The 18,013-nt window shown below is 55.6% G+C and overlaps 1 protein-coding gene across 3 annotated transcripts in view; it reads right to left on the reverse strand.

Annotated features, from left to right (window-relative positions):
• ERG (ETS transcription factor ERG) overlaps positions 1-15,166 on the reverse strand; it is a 197,272-nt gene extending 182,106 nt beyond the window's left edge. For 2 of the 3 annotated variants that reach the window (XM_084873651.1, XM_084873653.1), the window contains exon 1: positions 15,020-15,166. The gene's annotated coding sequence lies outside the window, so the exon portion shown is untranslated. The remainder of the gene's footprint in view (positions 1-15,019) is intronic. The other variant, XM_084873649.1, reaches the window with a different exon arrangement.
• Positions 15,167-18,013: the final 2,847 nt, after the last annotated feature.

Consider the following 18,013-nt stretch of genomic DNA (forward strand, 5'->3'; position numbering starts at 1 on the left):
TCATGGAAATACTCCTCAGCGATCGTGTTCACAAAACCCCGTGCTGGCGCGGCTCTGTTGCTCTTGACGCCGGCCCAAGTGTTTTTCTCTCCTGATGGACTGTCGGTTGAAACTCAGGGTGTCTTTTCTGGTTGTTCGCTTTTTCACAGATTTCCGTTTTCACTGGAGGAGAAACGCTGGCACCGGTGCGACCCAGCTGTGTTCAATCAGCCCCAGGACCCACACAGAGTGGCCAGAGTATGATGATCTCTGAATGCATAATAATGTGGCCACTCAGTGTGTGTGTGTGTATATATATATGTATATGTGTGTGTGTGTGTGTGTGTGTGTGTGTATGTGTGTGTGTATATATATATATATATATATTAGAGGCCTGGTGCATGAATTCGTGCCTGGGTGGGTCCAGCCAGCCTGGCTAGGGGGAGGGGAGCAAAGATGAAACCAGTGTGTAACCTTGCTTCCTCCCTATGCCAGTGCAAACGTAACTCACTCTGACCCTCACTTCCAGGCCGTGAACCCGGCTTAAGCCTGAATTTATCCCCAACCTTTAGGAGAGGCAGCCCGCGTCTCCTTCTCCTGGCCTGCACTTCCCATGCCCTCCAGGATAAAGGAATGGAATGCCCTGGCCAGTCTGGCTCAGTGGGTAGAGCGTCAGCCTGCGGACCGAAGGTTCCCGGATTCAATCCGACCAAACACACATGCCTCAGTTGCAGGCTGCTCCCGGGCCTGGGCCCTGGTCGGGGCACATGCAGGAGGCAACCCATCCATGTGTTTCTCTCCCATCGATGGCAGTCTCTCTCTCTCTTTCCCTCTCTCTGAAGAATCAACGGAAAAACATCTTCGGGTGAGGATGGAAAGAAAAATAAATGAAGTCCTTTTGCTCGTCATCTCAGAGGTCACAGACACCGGCATCAGAGACACAAAACTAACTTCGTGACGACTTCAAAGGGTGAATTCGCAGAGCAGGGACGGCGAGTGGAATGTGTTTTCTGTCCACAGAAACCCCAGGCGGGGGCAGGCGTATGCATAGTCCTCCAAGATCGGGAAGTCGGCGGAAACCCCCGCTGTGTTATAAAGAACGCGTGGCGCTCGTCAAACCTCCTGAGGCCTCGGTCTCTCCCCTCCGCGGAGGTCCCGGGCCTGGCTCCTCACGGCCACGGCCAAAGCACGCAGGCACCTGCCTCCGGCACATCCCCTCGCCGCCCCCTCCTTCCCTTCCCAGACGCACATTTCCATGAAAACCAGACACGGGCGAGGCGGCGAGGGCGGGCCGCTCCGGGATGCCGCACATCTGCAGCCCGGTTTCGGCAGACCCGCCGGCTGCGTTCTCCCAGCCCCTGGTGTCCACGCAGGTGAAGCGCCCTGAAGCTGACCCGCAGAACCCTGCAGGAGGGGCCGGCGGACCGGGCCGGACGCAGAGAGGGGGGGATTCAGGCAGGAGAGGGGATCACTCAGCACGGCCGAGCGAACGAGGGGACTCTCCTGGGTGTGAAGCTGTCACGTGGCGTAACGCACCCGCACATGCCCACAGCACGGAAGCTGGTTAGCCTCATGGGGAAAGATCGTTATTTTTTTTAAAATATATTTTATTGATTTTTCACAGAGAGGAAGAAAGAAGGATAGACAGTTAGAAACATCGATGAGAGAGAATCATCGATCAGCTGCCTCTTGCACACCCCCACCGGGGATGTGCCCGCAACCAAGGTACATGCCCTTGACCGGAATCGAACCCGGGACCCTTCAGTGCGCAGGCTGATGCTCTATCCTAGGGGTGTCGAACTCAATCAGAGAAGGGGCCAAAATCTAAAATCCAGCCTAAATCGCAGGCCAAATGGTTTACTGAACAGTCATAAAATGACAATGTCATAAACTGACAGCGGAGTGCAGTGATGACAGCGTGGTGCGGGCCACATTGCAAGGCCTGGCGGGCTGGATTTGGCCCGTGGGCCTTGTGTTTGACACATGTGCTCTATCCACTGAGCCAAACCGGTTTTGGCAAAAAGATCATTGTTCATCCAAGCTTGCCACAAGACAGCAGCTCCCAACAGCGTATTCTGGCCGTTCCCGCCCACAAACACCCCACCTGAGAAGCTGCTGGGGCTCCGTTCGGGGCCGAGGCAGGCAGCGCCCGGGGTTCCCGGCACCTTCCCCGTGCGGCGGCCCGGAGCGGCACCCGGCGTCGACGGTCCAGCGCAGACCAGCGCGTCTCAGAGGCCCTCCCGCACCAGGGGGCCGATGGATCATGAGGACCGGGGCAGCAGCAGCGGGAGGCGGACCTGCCCGGGGGGGCTGGGCTGCCAGCGAGGACCGGGGCCGTGTGCTCCCATCCCCATCGGCGCGGCCGCACGTCTGTTCTGTGTGCGGACCACTCGCCTCTCACGTTCTCACATTTACACGTGTTCGGGGAATGGAGCCCTCGGCGGATTACTTAGGAAGTCTTACTGTGCTTCCGACTGCTCGAACAGAACTCAGACGTTACGTTAAATCTCTCCTCCAGCAGGGGCCGGAGGCGGACCACAGCCCACGGCCGCGGGATGGGAGCGCAGGTGCCTCCGCAGGGCCGCCTGGTGGCCGCCACCCCCGGGGGCCGCCCCGGACTGGGCTGCAACCTTCCTGAGCGCGGAGAGCCTGCTGTGCGGGCAGAGGGCGCTGCTTTTCTGTTCCCGGGACAGCCTCCACCAGAGATGGGTAACGGTCTAGCCCCGTGGTCGGCAAACTCATTCGTCCACAGAGCCAGATATCAACAGCACCACGACTGAAATTCCTTTAGAGAGCCAAATTTTTTAAACGTAAACTTCTTCTAAAGCCGCTTCTTCAACATAGACTCGCCCAGGCCGTGGTGTTTTGTGGAAGAGCCACACTCAGGGGGCCAAAGAGCCGCCTGTGGCTCGCGAGCCGCAGTTTGCCGACCACTGGCATAGGGGAAGCATGTCTGACATTTGGAAGCAATGCTGACTGCACGTACAAAATGACACTCTGCAGCACAATGAAACGAAGTAAACTGGCTCGCGAGCCACAGGCGGCTCTCTGGCTCCTTGGGTGTGGCTCTTCCACAAAACACCACGGCCTGGGCGAGTCTGTGTTGAAGAAGTGGCGTTAGAAGAAATTTGCGTTTAAAAAATGTGGCTCTCCAAAGAAATTTCAATTGTTGTGCTGTTGGTATTTGGCTCTGTGGACTCATGAGTTTGCCGACCACTGGCCCAGACTGGCCCCCACAGTCAGGTTTGTTAGTGCTGAGTTTTGGGTTTTGTTTTTGTTTGTTTTGAATCATGGTATTCTTTGTCCCTCGGTGTTTGGGTGCCAATAACTGTGCTGGATACGCTGCTACGTTCGCTAGGACAATCCGCTGAGAAAAGCCCCATGTGTTTTATGTAGCCTGGTTTTGTTCTGTTTGGCTTTTCCCAGGAAGCACTGCCCACGGGGAAAAGTAAACCGGAACGAAGTGCATGGAGCCCCCTCGCTGTGTGCTCGTGCGGGAGAAGACACGCCACACGGGGAAGCGGGGAGGCGTCTGTGCAGGCCCGGCACTGAACCGGGGACAAACTTCTTACCGGGAGCCGGGGTGAGTCCGGATCTACAGCGCGGGGTTCGGACTGTACGGGAAATTAAATTAAACCAACCTGCAGCAGGCACACGGGAAAAGGGCTGTTAGGCACTGACACGTTACACGCAGCACATGCATCACCCCAAGTGGTGGGTGAGCGGTGAGACTGACTTTATAAGGCTTGGCGGGCACCTCCGTGTCACCCACAGGGCACCTTACGGAGGGAGGCCTGGCCTGGGACAGTGCCCTCTGCCATCACCGCGCCCGGGCAGGGCGAGCTCTCAGGAGCTAATTCTGCAGCGATGCCTCCTCACGGTCCTTCTTCCTCTGGGATCCTAGCCCCTCACGCAGGCTGCCCTGCAAAATGATAACGGTACCGCTCTCCGGAATCTGTCCCAGGAAAGCAGGAAGTGTGCTCTGATGCCGGGGCTGCCTTAAAGGGGAGCACGCCAAGACGATGTCTATGCATGGAGCTGTCAGAGCAGAGCGAGGTTCCGAGGAGGACGAGAGCAGCAGCATCGGTTACGAGGCACACACAGTCTCAGGCTGACAGCGGACAGTCGGTGCTGCCCTTTAAAAGCATGGAGGGGCCCGGCCGGCATGGCTCAGTGGTTGGTTGAGCGTCTACCTATGAACCAGGAGGTCATGGTTCAATTCCCAGTCAGAGCACATGCCTGGGCCGTGGGCTCCATCCCTAGTGTGGGGCGTGCAGGAGGCAGCCGATCAATGATTCTCTCTCATCATTGATGTTTCTATCTCTCTCTCACCACACTCTTCCTCTCTGAAATCAATAAAAATATATTATGAAAAAAACCATGGAGTGAGTCAACAGGAAATTATAGATCCATTCTCTCCCCACCCCCTCCCCATTTGAAAAAATTTGGAAACTGCGGGTTCTGAACGTCCATGCTGAGTGGTATGTGGGTGACGTGGCTGGCGGAGACCCCAAATTCCCACCCCTGGGACCAGGCTGTATACCACTTCTGTTCAGTCTGAACCCTGAGCTCAGCAGTCTGAACAGCCTGTCCCATCCAGTAGCCACAGACACAGGGGGCCCCCGAGCCCTGGACATGTGTGCTCGGTGCGAAGCACACGCTGGATTTCCAAGGTTCACCATCGACAAAAACAACGCCAATGTCTCCCCCGCAGTTACACCCGTTCCATCTGACGTGGCCGTGTCTTAGACAGGTGTCAAGTGAGAGGGATTGTGGAAAACTCACTTCCCCCGTTTCTCTTTTTCTTTTCTTTTAAATATATTTTATTGATTTTCTACAGAGAAGAAGGGGGAGAGAGAGAGAGTAAGAAACATCGATGAGAGAGAAACATTGACCAGCTGCCTCCTGCACTCCCCCTACTGGGGATGTGCCCGCAACCAAGGTACATGCCCTTGACCAGAATCGAACCCGGGACCCCTCAGTCCGCAGGCCGACGCTCTACCCTAGGGGTGTCGAACTCAATCAGAGAAGGGGCCAAAATCTAAAATCCAGCCTAAATCTCGGGCCGAATGGTTTACTGAACAGTCATAAACTGACAATGTCATAAACTGACAGCGGAGTGCAGTGATGACAGCGCGGTGCGGGCCACATTGCAAGGCCTGGCGGGCTGGATTTGGCCCGCGGGCCTTGTGTTTGACACATGTGCTCTACCCACTGAGCAACACCGGTTTCGGCCGGTTTTCTTTTTGAATGTGGCCACTCGGGAATTTAAAAGGAGACCTGAGACTCCTCCCGCTGCCTCCCCTCAGCCCCCTCCCGGCATCTGTCACGTCGCTCAGTGGGCCCTCCGCTCTGGCCAGGGCCTCCGACGGCAGGGCCCAGCGCGGCGGCCGGGGTCCGCCTGCCCGAGGTGCAGTCCTGCTCCGCCCGGGCCGCCTGTGGAACGCCGGCCCCAGCGCTCCTGGCTCTCAGGCTGCTGTTCCGGGAAGTGGGACCATACGGGCACCCCCTTCGAAGAGCCGTGGGGAGGGGGCGCTGCGGCCACACCTCCCCTCCCCGCGCCCGCCCGCCTGGGGGAGCCACCGGTGACCGTCCTCCAGAACTGCCCTCGCCTGTTCCCTTTGCCAGACTGCTTCACCCCCTCCTTTTAACGTCCCGCCTGGGTTACTGACATCGGGGTCTAGACTGGCCCCTCCAAATCCCAAGAGGGGATGGGCACGTCCTACATCATGTGACCCGGCCCCCAGGGCACACTCCCGACCCTCCTGCCCGCGGCTGCCTGGCCCGGTCCTGCCCGTCCGGACCCAGCATCACCGCGGGCGGCACGGCTCTGGATCCAGCATCACCTCTGCGGGGGCGTTCTCCGCCTCCCTGCTCTTTGGTTGGGGTCACGCTTGGGTTCTGTGATTCCCAGGAGACAGACTATTCCACTCTTACCCTACCTGTTCCCAAAAAGGGATGGAAAGCGATTCACACGAACGTATGCGACAGAAGCAGGTTTGTTAACATTCGGAAGTAGATGCAAAATAAGTAACGCAGAGGAGGGTAGAGAGACGCAAGGGTGGGAGCATAAGCTGGACGGAGAGCATGGGGGCCGTGGTGGAGCCGAGGACACAGCTCCCGAGGGAGGCCTCCGCCCCGCACGCCGCTCCTGATGCTGAGACCGACAGGAGGTGCTCCCGGCGTCCCTAAGAGGGGGGGGGGGGGCGTGTGACAGGACAGACCCCCCAAAGGCGGCCCTGCAGCAGGCCCCTGTCAGGCCCCAGCGTGGCACCCAGAACATTTGAGTAGGAGCCCCACAGGCCACTGCCTCTATCACTGCCCAGGACGGGGTCCTGGCTCACAGTCACACTGGCCTGGGCCACGCAGGTGGCACCAATGAGTGTGCCACTTTGGTTAGAATATGCACTCACCCCCTTTCTAGATTTCATGGAATGTGCATTCACTCCCTTTCTAGACACTGTGGCACATGTTTTCACTCCTTTTATAAAGACCATGGCATGTGCATTCACCCCCTTTCTAGAGACTGTGGCACGTGTATTCACCCCTTTTACAGAAGCCATGGCATGTGCATTCACCCCTTTCTTGGAATCCAGGACCTGTGTATTCACCCCCTTTCTAAGTTCCATGGCATGAGCTCTCACTCCCTGTCTATATTTCAGCTCTTCCCAGGCATGTCCCAAGTCTTCCCATGGTGCCCTGCAGGCATCCTGCACAGAGGACAAGAAAATGACGCCAATGGGCGGGCAGCCCGCCGCTTCCCCCTCAGCACAGCCTGCACGTCCAGCCGCCCTCCTCACACCGCCTCTCTGCGGCCCAGACCCCTCCTCACGCCGCCTCTCTGCGGCCCAGACCCCCTCCTCACGCCGCCTCTCTGCGGCCCAGCCGCCCTCCTCACGCCGCCTCTCTGCGGCCCAGCCGCCCTCCTCACACCGCCTCTCTGCGGCCCAGACCCCTCCTCACGCCGCCTCTCTGCGGCCCAGCCGCCCTCCTCACGCCGCCTCTCTGCGGCCCAGACCCCCTCCTCACGCCGCCTCTCTGCGGCCCAGCCGCCCTCCTCACGCCGCCTCTCTGCGGCCCAGCCGCCCTCCTCACGCCGCCTCTCTGCGGCCCAGCCGCCCTCCTCACACCGCCTCTCTGCGGCCCAGCCGCCCTCCTCACACCGCCTCTCTGCGGCCCAGACCCCCTCCTCACGCCGCCTCTCTGTGGCCCAGACCCCCTCCTCACACCGCCTCTCTGCGGCCCAGACCCCCTCCTCACGCCGCCTCTCTGCGGCCCAGCCGCCCTCCTCACACCGCCTCTCTGCGGCCCAGCCACCCCTCCTCACACCGCCTCTCTGCGGCCCAGCCGCCCTCCTCACACCGCCTCTCTGCGGCCCAGACCCCCTCCTCACACCGCCTCTCTGCGGCCCAGACCCCCTCCTCACGCCGCCTCTCTGCGGCCCAGCCGCCCTCCTACCCTGGGGCCTGAGCCTCACAGCCCGGCTCACTGGGACCACAGAGCAGCGCTGCCTGTGGGGGGCGCCCTGCCCTCCTGGGCACGGCCTCCCCCTCCCTCTCCACGCAGAGTGCACGCCGTTAGCCCTCTGGCGTGGGAAGGGCCGTGGTTCTGTTTACCTGCTGTCCATACGGCTAATAATCCCGCAGCCCCACAGGCAAGAACCATCCGGAATGTCCTGGCTCTTCCCTCTGCATGTGCAGCTGTTGTTCTAAAGTCTGCGCATGTCCCGTGTCATCACGGTCCCCCCTGATCCGTGTCCCCGTCTCTCTTCTCGGACAGCGCCCCCTTCAGTGGGTGAGCAATACACTGCGACCGGGAAATGTGTTTCCACGTGCGGTAAGTCCATAAAGGAAAACTGACAGGACAGAGATTTATGCCAGGAAAAGTTATGTTGGCGGTAAAGGTGGCTGTAGGTGCGATCTTACGTGCACCAGTGAGACCCCTCCTCTGTCTCCTGGTCGTTGCTCACTGTGGGTTCGGCGTCCTTGTGGGATCACGTTAAGGACCTACCACCCCTGGTTTTGCAGCCTGGGCATGGAGCCCTGGGGGGGAATTGTTCTTGTGGGACGTTCTGGTTAATCACCTGAATGACGAGCCTTAGAAAACTGCAAAGATAGCCCCCATGCCATCACCACGATTACAGCTCCTGCCGTAAACCCCCCCGGCGGCCGCCCAGCAGCCACCAGCGCTCTCTCCGCCGCCGCGGGGCGCTCGGGGGAGCCTCCGAGACTGAGTCCCAGGAGTCCATAACCCGCAGGTCCCCTCCACCGCGGAGAAAAGGAACTTCCCACCGAGAACCAAGAGGCCCTCAGGCAGCGATTCTCACCCGCTGAGCCGACAGGGGGGTTTAAAACGTGCCACCCCGGGCTCTTCGGTCAGGGCACCGACCGACTGCCTTTCACTCAGGCTGTCCAATAAGATGGCAACACAACAACAGCTGTCCGGTGTGAGCGAATCCAAATTATACCTATTTTTTGGTCATATATATATACAGTGGTGCCTCACACAACGAACTTAATTCGTGCCAGGAGCAAGCTTGTTATGCAAAAAGTTCGTTATGTGAAACACGTTTTCCCATAACAATACATGTTAAAAAAAATAATTCGTTCTGTAGCATAAAATATGCTAAGATGACATAAAAAAAAATATGCTAAGATGACATATTTTTATTTAGATACATCTAAAAACATAATTTTTTTTAAAAAAAACCACACATTTTTTAAATTTTAAGACAGACTAAGTAGAGTCTACCGAATCTTGCACATCTTCATCCATTTTCTGCTTTTTGGCCGATGGTTTCATGAAAAACCTGTCCAAAGTTCGCTTTGCGAGGCGTTCGTTATGCGAGGCACCACTGTATATATATATGAAACTTTGGGGGTGCCGCAGAATCTTAGTGATTAGCTTATGTGCCATGTGATGAAAAACCTTGGAAACCGCCGACCTAACAGAGTGAGACAATGATGTCACCTCACCCACAGGGCTCAGCGCCTTCGCACCCAAACTGGGGGCACCCACACGTCTCTCCTTTTAAATGGAGATTTGGGAGCCTTTGCCGAACCCACCCCGAATCAAGTGAAAACAAGGGTTTCCTGCTTTTTTAAAAAAATCCCCACCGATGTGCCTGTTTCCTATTCATCAGAGGGATGTTCCTCTCCCCTCGTTGTGTTTTCGGGAAGGGGGCAGGGAGGTGGGTATTATTGGGATAATATTACTCCTAACAGGAACCCCGTGGGAGCCGCCAGCATGTGTAAAAGTCCCATTCCCACAGAAACAATGCACAAGCGAAGGCGAGCCGAAGCAGATGTGGCTCAGTGGATAGAGCGTTGGCCTGCGGACTGAAAGGTCCCGGGTTCGATTCCAGCCAAGGGCATGTACCTTGGATACGGGCACATCCTCAGTAGGGGGTGTGCAGGAGGCAGCTGTTTGATGTTTCTAACTCTCTATCCCTCTCTCTTCCTCTCTGTAAAAAATCAATACAATATATTAAAAAACAAACAAACAAAAAAAAAAACAAACACGAAGGCGAGGTTTTAGGAGGAGGCTGCCACCGATCTGGCTTCCCAAAACCTGAAGACAAGGTAATGGTTGGTTTGCTGTAGATCGGGTCCCCAGCCTCGCCCTCTAGAATTACAATCTGAATGGCAGAAGTTCGTCCGAAAGGCCCATTGGACACACGGGAAGGTGTCTCGGTCCTCACACCGGCCACTTCCGAACGGGAAACCATTGCACAACCGACGTCCCTTCGCACCCCGTCCCCGGCATGCCGAGTCCGGCCCCCGCGCCCCTCCCTTTGGCCGCGGGGCGGCTGTCGCTCAGACAGGCAGGGCCGGAGGACAGCCGCTGTAAAAATAGAAGGACTTAAAAGTCGGGTTAAGTCGAAGACGGAGGCCCGTGCCGAGCGCACCCTTTAATTTCACGCTGTCGTCTGCGCTCCCCTTGCGCTTAAATTTAGCCGAGTAATTGCAGCGGGCCCGACGCCGCCAGCATCTTCAAGATGCACCGTGTCACAGTCGGGCAGCGTCCGATGCTCCCTCTTTCAAACCCTGAAACGGTTCAGACCCAAGGTAACTTAAAAGGGGAGGAGAGGGGCTATTTTGAAAAACTGGCTCAGCCGAAACCAGTTTGGCTCAGTGGATAGAGCATCAGCCTGCAGACTCAAGGGTCCCAGGTTTGATTCCGGTCAAGGACATGTGCCTTGGTTACGGGCACACCCCCAGTAGGGGGTGTGCAGGAGGCGGCTGATTGATGTTTCTCTCGTTGATGTTTCTAACTCTCTATCTCTCTCTCCCTGCCTCTCTGTAAAAAAAATCAATAAAATATATTTTAAATAAATAAATAAAATAAAATAAATTAAAGAAAAGCTGGTTCAGATGCTGGTCCAGCCGCTGGAAAACCCTGTGCATCTGCAGCGTGCCTGCCCTGCGTCCCTAAAGACCAGGAAGAGCTGTGTGGGCCATGCATCGTGGAAGCCGCATAACCAACTGCTGAGAGCCCAAGACGGTGCAAAGGAGGGCCGGGGGGGGGGGGGGGGGGTCGGCATGACCGTCAGAATCACAGCCCTCCTCCGTCAGCACCAACTGACTCCCAGGGTCTCCCCGCAGCTCAGACGCACCCGCCACAAACAGGGCACAACGTGATCTGAAATGGCGCCCAGAGTATGTCCATGCCTCCGCCGTGCCAGCTTGTTTCTCTGACAAGCACCACCGCACAGGGCTTAGGAGCTTTGAGTTCAAGTTGCAGGTCACAGGCAAAAGCTGTGTGTTGAAGGACAGTGCTCCCTGGAACGCCCCCATGTCTCCCCACACACACACACACACACACACACACACAGACACACACACACACACAGACACACACACGCACGAGGAAAGAAAACCCGGCCCCTCCGGCATTCTCCTCCTCACGGGAAGGCCGGCCTGGGACGCAGAGGGGATGAAGCCAGGAAGGGGACAGGCGCCTGCATGGAGAGCAGTGGTTCCAACCTTTTTTTAAAAATATATATATTTTTTGATCTTTTTTTTTTTTTTTACAGAGAGGAAGGGAGAGGGATAGAGAGTCAGAAACATCGATGGGAGAGAAACATCCATCAGCTGCCTCCTGCACACTCCCCACCGGGGATGTGCCCGCAACCAATGCACATGCCCTTGACTGGAATCGAACCCGGGACCCCCCAGTCCGCAGGCCGATGCTCTATCCACTGAGCCACACTGGGTAGGATGGTTCCCAAGTTTTTTTGGCCACGCCCCACCTGAGCATCTCTAAATCCTGCTGCCCACCGCCCCGCCATGGCACAGAATCCACAGAATTCCCATTATTCCAGCAGTGAGCTCCTGTTCACATGGAGGAAGCCTAGAAGGCCATGGACTCCATCTAAACAAGCTTCCAGAGAACGTGGCGGCCAGGAGAGAGAAAAATCAAAGAACGAAAGGACAGCGAAAGTACTGAGGAAGAAATCACCAAGAAATTGTTAAAAATAATAATAATAATAATAACAATAATATGAAGTGATATGAAAAGATAGCAAATAAAGTTTAAAAACATATAATAGAGAACTGGCATGCATAAGTATGTTGCAATATATATTTATATACTATATATGAGGCCCCTAGAACAGTTAAGAAATGCAAGAAATGCACTGTTCGTAACTCCTTCTCGAATTTGCCCCCCTTAAAAATCAAACTGTCCCCCTGCGAACCACTGACTGAGACAGGCCAACTCCCAATGTGAACCGAGAACTGACGCACAGCTTCAAAACCCCGGGTTCTGCTCCCGAAAGCACCTTGCCCACATCTGGCGTCGCAGGCTCCCCCGGTCTCGTTAGAAACGGGTCGGCGTCTCTGTCAGCTCGGCCTGCGCAGCGGTCTGGGCAGCAGCGACCGTGTGGCAATGCCCCCCCCCACCCACCCCGCTCACGGGACTGGGAAACAGGAAAAGAGGCTAGAACATTAGCTCCTCTGTCTTGTGAAGGAATAAATCCCCCTTTACTATTCCTTTGTGTACGGACAGCTAACAAGAAGAAGAAGAACAAAAGCTAATATTAACTTTAGATAAGAATGTCCAAAGTTTTCGAGCGCCCGCTTATGAGACAGGATCTATGCCATGCAAGCATAGCAGGTCACCTTTTACTTTATTTTATTTTTTAAATATATTTTATTGATTTTTCACAGAGAGGAAGGGAGAGGGACAGAGAGCCAGAAACATCGATGAGAGAGAATCATCTATCAGCTGCCTCCTGCACACTCCCCACCTGGGATGTGCCCGCAACCAATGCACATGCCCTTGACTGGAATCGAACCCGGGACCCCCCAGTCCCCAGACCACCGCTCTATTCACTGAGCCACACCGGTTCTGGCATCAGGTCGCCTTTTAGAATACCGCCTACGTTACGGGTCAATACTGACATCTCCCACCGATGATTAATTTCTCCCCACAGAGCTGGCATTCCACAGGGATCTTAGCCCTTACTGCAAATAAAACAGCTGATTGTTTTAAATTAAAATGTTAACAAGCTTTTTCTTTAAAACAAAGCATGAGGGGTGGGTAGGGGGGAGTTATTTATGCTCACGCGGACAGGCAGGCCCCAACATTACCCATGCAACGTTACACACTTATTTTCAAAAAGTTTAGCTAAAGACGGAGCATCAGATCAAATCGCCAGGAACGTATCAGCATGAAATAGCGGGTCCATGTGAAATCATGTACCACAATTCTACCCTGGATTAAAAATAAATAAAGTGATTGTCAAGTGTCAAAAAAAAAAGAGGGGAAAAATGAAATGTTAAGTGTAGCTGGAATTGTCTTTTCTTACACAATTCAAAAAAATGGAATACCCATTTACTCAGTGTAGTGTCATGTCCAAACGTCACTGACTCAGACTGAAGCCAGGATTACCCAACGGGAGCAGCTGTAAACCTTTCTTTAAAAACTATTTCTTATGTACCAACCACGAGTGTGCACTGCGTCTCCTGTCTCGGACAGAACCATCATCTCGATGGCACAGGTAACTCGCCCATTAGGTGACACCGTGGACTGGTTTACCTGGCGGAGTTTTATCCAACTGCTCCTGCCCGGAAGGAGCTCACCGGCCGAGGCCAGCACAGCAGAGGTTAAACCCAGGAATGTGACAGTTCTCCCAGCGATAAGGTGGTGGAGCTCTGAATGACTGGGAGAGAACTGAAAATCCTCAGAAACAGTCCCAGCGGTGAATAAACCATGCCCTCTGTGAGGCTGCCCTGGGGAGAGTAAAAGGCGGGTGTTTTGGGTGCTCACGTTGAAAGGTTTTTTTTTTTGAGCTACAGAAAGAAGCGTGAGTGTGAAATCTGTGGCACATATGGGTATGTTTGTTTTTTTGGAAGGATAAACGAAATGTTTATACCAACCACAAGTTGTTTTAAATTCGAGTTTGCATTAAAATGCTTTACCCGTTGCACTGGGCAGCATAGTCTGCTATTCATAATAGGATACAAATCTTAGGCTTAAAAACCTTAAAGATAACTCCATGCATTGCCTTCGGTAACACATCTACACGTACATAATCGTGATATGGTAGGTGGATTTCTGACAGCAGCCAGAGCCACTAGCTGATCAAAACGTCTGTCCCGTGTTAAACATGCCAAGTGTTCTAACCAAGGAGGGGCGCTGGGAGCGCAGGCAGGTCTGCGGAGGGTCAGAGGCGGACGGACAGACAGACAGACAGGCCGGCGGGGGCGGGAGGGGCGCGGACCGAGACCCGGTGCAGGAGCCCAGGGCCGGCGCCTTCGGAGGCGGCTGCAGGCGCCGCTGGACCCGCCGGGCAGTGACCAGCGAGCCCACCTCTGGCCTCCCCTCCCGCCGGCGGCGTGGGCTTTACTCGGCCCCGGTCTCCACACCGGACAGAACAAACAGCCTCCCGCTCGGCGCCCCGAGGAGCCCCGCGGGGTGCCCTCCGGCCCCAGCGGCTTTCGGGGCGCCGCTCCCCCCCAGGCGCCCCCGCCACGCGCTTCTCCGCGGACCGGCCCGCCGCGCCCACCTGCCCGGAGCCGCCGTCGGAAGAGCCGGGACCGAGATCCGGACCCGGAGGCAGGCGCCGGCCCGGAGCGCGGGACTTACCGGGACGGGCGCCGCCGTCGGGGAGGGCGTGCCCGCACGTGTGCGTCCGCGCGTGTCCGCGCCGCGTGTGCCCGCGCCCGGCCGGGGCGCCTCCGCTCAGCCCGCGGCGTGGGCGCCGCTCCGGCTCCCGCTCCGCCAATCGCCGCGCAGGCGGCCGCCGAGGCCCGCGGGCCCGGAGGCGGCGGCGGGGCGGGGCGGGGCGCGGGGGGCGCGTGTCCCGGGCGCGCGGGGCGGGGCGGGGGCGCCGGGGAGCGCGGGGGGCGCGGGGGGTCCACCCGCTGCTCCGGTGGAGCGCGGAGCTGGCCTCTCCGAGGAGGAGGGGAACGGGGAACCGGAGCTGGGAGGGCCGGGCACCCGCCGAGGCCGGCCGGCCGGGCGGAGGAGCCGGACGCGCCTCCGGGAGCGGGAGGAGCGGACCGCCGGGCGGGGCGGGAGGGAGGACGGGGATGGAGGAGCGCGGAGGGGCCGGGCCGGGCGGCTCCGCTCGGTGTGGCTTTCAGGGAGAAGGAATGTCCCCCAGGCTCAGCCGGTACCGTTACCCACAGGGGAATAAGGGAAGTTAGCACGGGCTGCCGCAAAGTTTACAATGACCGCTGGCCGCCCGGGATGGCTGAGCACGGAATTCAGACCACGTAGCCCGGGAAGGGGCGCGCCGCCCGGGTGCTCGGTTTGGGGGATCCCGCAGCCGAGGTCGGAGGGGATCCGGGAGGAGCGGGGGCCCCGGAGGAGCGGGATGCTGCGGGTCGCGAGGAGGCGGAGGGGACACCCCGGCCTGGCCCGCCTGGCGCGGTGACAGCTGCCCTGGGACCATCGTGTCCCCGAGAAACAGCCCCCAAAGGCGCTTACTCCGCGGGGTCCGGCCCTCCGGCCCCGGGGGGCACCGGGCTAAGCCCCTCCAGGTGTTTGCATTTAAAAAAAAAATGAATGCCGACATCTAAACCGCGCTCACCTGCGTGCCTGCCGCTCCTCTTTCTTCACGTCTGTCCCTCAGGGACCATCCCGACCCAGCGACCGTCCTCCCTGCGCGCATGGCCCGGACCCCATCCCAGCGGGTCCTCCGGCACAGGCTGCCCAGCGGACCCAGGGAGAGCTGCTCATGTCCCTCCCTCTCCCAACTTTCACAGCCAAGACTGTCAGCAAACAGCCAGAAGGAAAGCTAAGTCCCCCCCCCACCCGCCCACCCCAAGGGAAAGGAGGGAATATAAGCACCCCTTTAATTTGAAAAATAATAATTAAAACCCCCTCTCAACCTTTAAGGCCCGGGCAACACAATCTATTAATTGGCCGCTATTAACATGCCGTTTTATTGACCGTCGCACACAGAAGTCTGATTGTGAAGGAGGAGTGTTTTCAATGAGAGCGGAGTTATTTTAGCTGCAGACGTGTTTACATTTCTGTGGTTTAGTCTATAACTTTCTCTTTTTCTTGCTTCAGGATCCTGCTCCATGAAGCAAAGCCCTTAGCTCCCAGACATTCCAAAAAGTCTGCCAAAATAATAGAAAAAAAAGAGAGAGAGTGGGCGGGGGGAGAAAAAACATACAGAGACCCCCAAGTCTGGGTCAGGCGCGGAGTTGTGAGTGGGCATCTTAGGTATGCCCCCTTCCCACACGCTTTCCAGATTAAAAAAAAATATAGAAAAAAAAAGCCTTCAGGGCTCCATTTCCTGTTTGCTTGGGGGGGAAATAAAATGGGTCTGAAAGGCTGAGCCTAGACTTCGCCTCTTCCAGGACCTATAGATTCCAGGAGGGCCTTTAACCCTGGAAATGCCAACATGGGCTCATTTCCTCTGAGAATTGACCATTACAGACGCTCCAGGGACGTGCTTCCCTTTGAAACAGACAACCTTCGTGAAAAACTGCAGATGCACGGCCGGGAAACTTCTTGAGCAAACAGGCACACCGTGGCAGGTGGGAGAGAAGCCCACCTCTTCGAGGGGGGCCGAGAGTTGAGAGAATAAAAATAAATATCGGAAACCAGAGCCGCATCCTTTTCTTGCCACGGTTATAGACAAGAGGCAGAAGGCACGCTAAAAGGGGCATGGCCACGGGGTCCTGCCGGTGTATATCGGATGTATATAGGATGTATATAGGATGTATATGGCCTGTGCTAGAGTCCTCCCTCCTACGCAAACCTGGCTGATCCTCTAGGCCGGCTCCCCAGCCACAGAAGTCACATTGTTGCCGTTCACCTGGTCTTCTCTTCAAAACATGTTCAACCTGCCTCTGCCCTGGACCAGCAGCTGCATATTTTGGTTCCTTTTTCTCTCTAATTATTCTCCTAATATTTCAGGTCCAAGAAACCTCGCCGCGTTCTGAAATTTTCTTCTTAGCCGCTCATTTCCAAACCTCACCACAGGGAGCCCTTCCATTCCGGGGCATGCTTGAAAGTGAGCAGATAGATCCTCAACCTGCCCGCGGACCTCGGCCGTCCACTGGGCAGCGGCTGCTTTAGGGCACTGCATTCCTCCATGTTTCCCCGTTATTGTCACCGGTGCCTAATCCTATATCATAAAGAGCTGGTGTGCCGAAGCCAGTTTGGCTCAGTGGTAGAGCGTCGGTCCCGGGTTCGATTCTGGTCAGGGGCATGTGCATTGATTGCGGGCACATCCCCGGTGGGGGGTGTGCAGGAGGCAGCTGGTCGATGTTTCTCTATCATCGATGTTTCTAGCTCTCTATCTCTCTCTCCCTTCCTCTCTGTAAAAAATCAATAAAATATATTAAAAAAAAAAAAAAAAAAAAAAAAGAGCTGGTGTGCTGATTAGACCGAACAGCAGAATGACTGTCCGAATGGCCTTCCAAACGAACCTGGGCTGGAGGGCGAGCCCCCTGCCGGAATCTCATGCATTGGGCCTCTGATATTATAATAATAGAGAACAGGACCGAAAATGATACTGTGGGCCAGCCGACAAAGAGCATGTTTTATGCATCAAATGCTGCACTTTAATAATAAAAAGAACATGAGTTTAACCATCCAAGTTACCACAGGGAGGGGGGGGGGGGGCGCCAAGGGAGAAATATGTTCAGAAAAAAATACAATATTTGAAACAACGTCCGTGCTACCTCTTCCCCCAAAAGACACCACGAGAGATAGAGAGATGATAGATGAGAGAGCCAGAATTTTTTAAAGGCGTACACTGAGGCCACTCACAAAGCGGGGGTCACTGACTTTGAAAAACCCCGGAGTTTCGCAGAGTTAGGACATCATCTCCAATGGACCGTTTCTTGTAGTTGAAGCTGGGAAGTTCTTTCTGTTGTCTACTCTAACCCCCACCTACTACCACAGCCTCCCCTCCGTCGGGGGCACAGTCAAGGTCAAACACAGGAAGTCCGTTTCAATGAGCTAAATGGACTGAGTTCATCGGAGAGGCCAGCAGGACATAAAAGTAACGGAGACCCCTTCCCTGTCTGTTTCGCAGGACAAATATGAGACACGGTCATTCTAAGTTCATCAAAATTTCACTTGAAAGGAAGGGTTTTGATAAACATAGCGCTTGACACACTTTCACGAATTAGCATTTTTAAGTATCTCGTCCATGAGATAATCGTCCTTCTGCATAAGGCTTTTGTGGTTGGCTTAATTCTCTTTGAAACCCCTTTCATCCAAAAGATGTTTTGGATTAATTTAAGTATTTGTTACTGGATAATGTCAAGTTCTCCTTCAATGAAATGTCCCGAGTTGGTTTGTCACACCTGTTAAATATAAGCCTCCTTTCCTTTTGATATCCCGAGAAGGGCCTTAAAAGGTTTACATCCTTCAATATGGAGATTTAATTGCTTTACCTATAATAAAAAATAATCCCTATAAAATTCAGATTGTGGCTATTTCAAAGCCGAAAAGAGCTATTGGATGGGGATGTAAAGGTTGCAGTTCAAAAAGCCTTCCCCTTTTAATATCGCGGGCACGGAGTTATGAGTTTCAAACTCCTGGTTATCATTTTGTGAAG

The sequence above is a fragment of the Pipistrellus hanaki genome (assembly GCF_964339955.1).
Source record: "Pipistrellus hanaki genome assembly, chromosome: 2".
Classification (NCBI taxonomy): domain Eukaryota; kingdom Metazoa; phylum Chordata; class Mammalia; order Chiroptera; family Vespertilionidae; genus Pipistrellus; species Pipistrellus hanaki.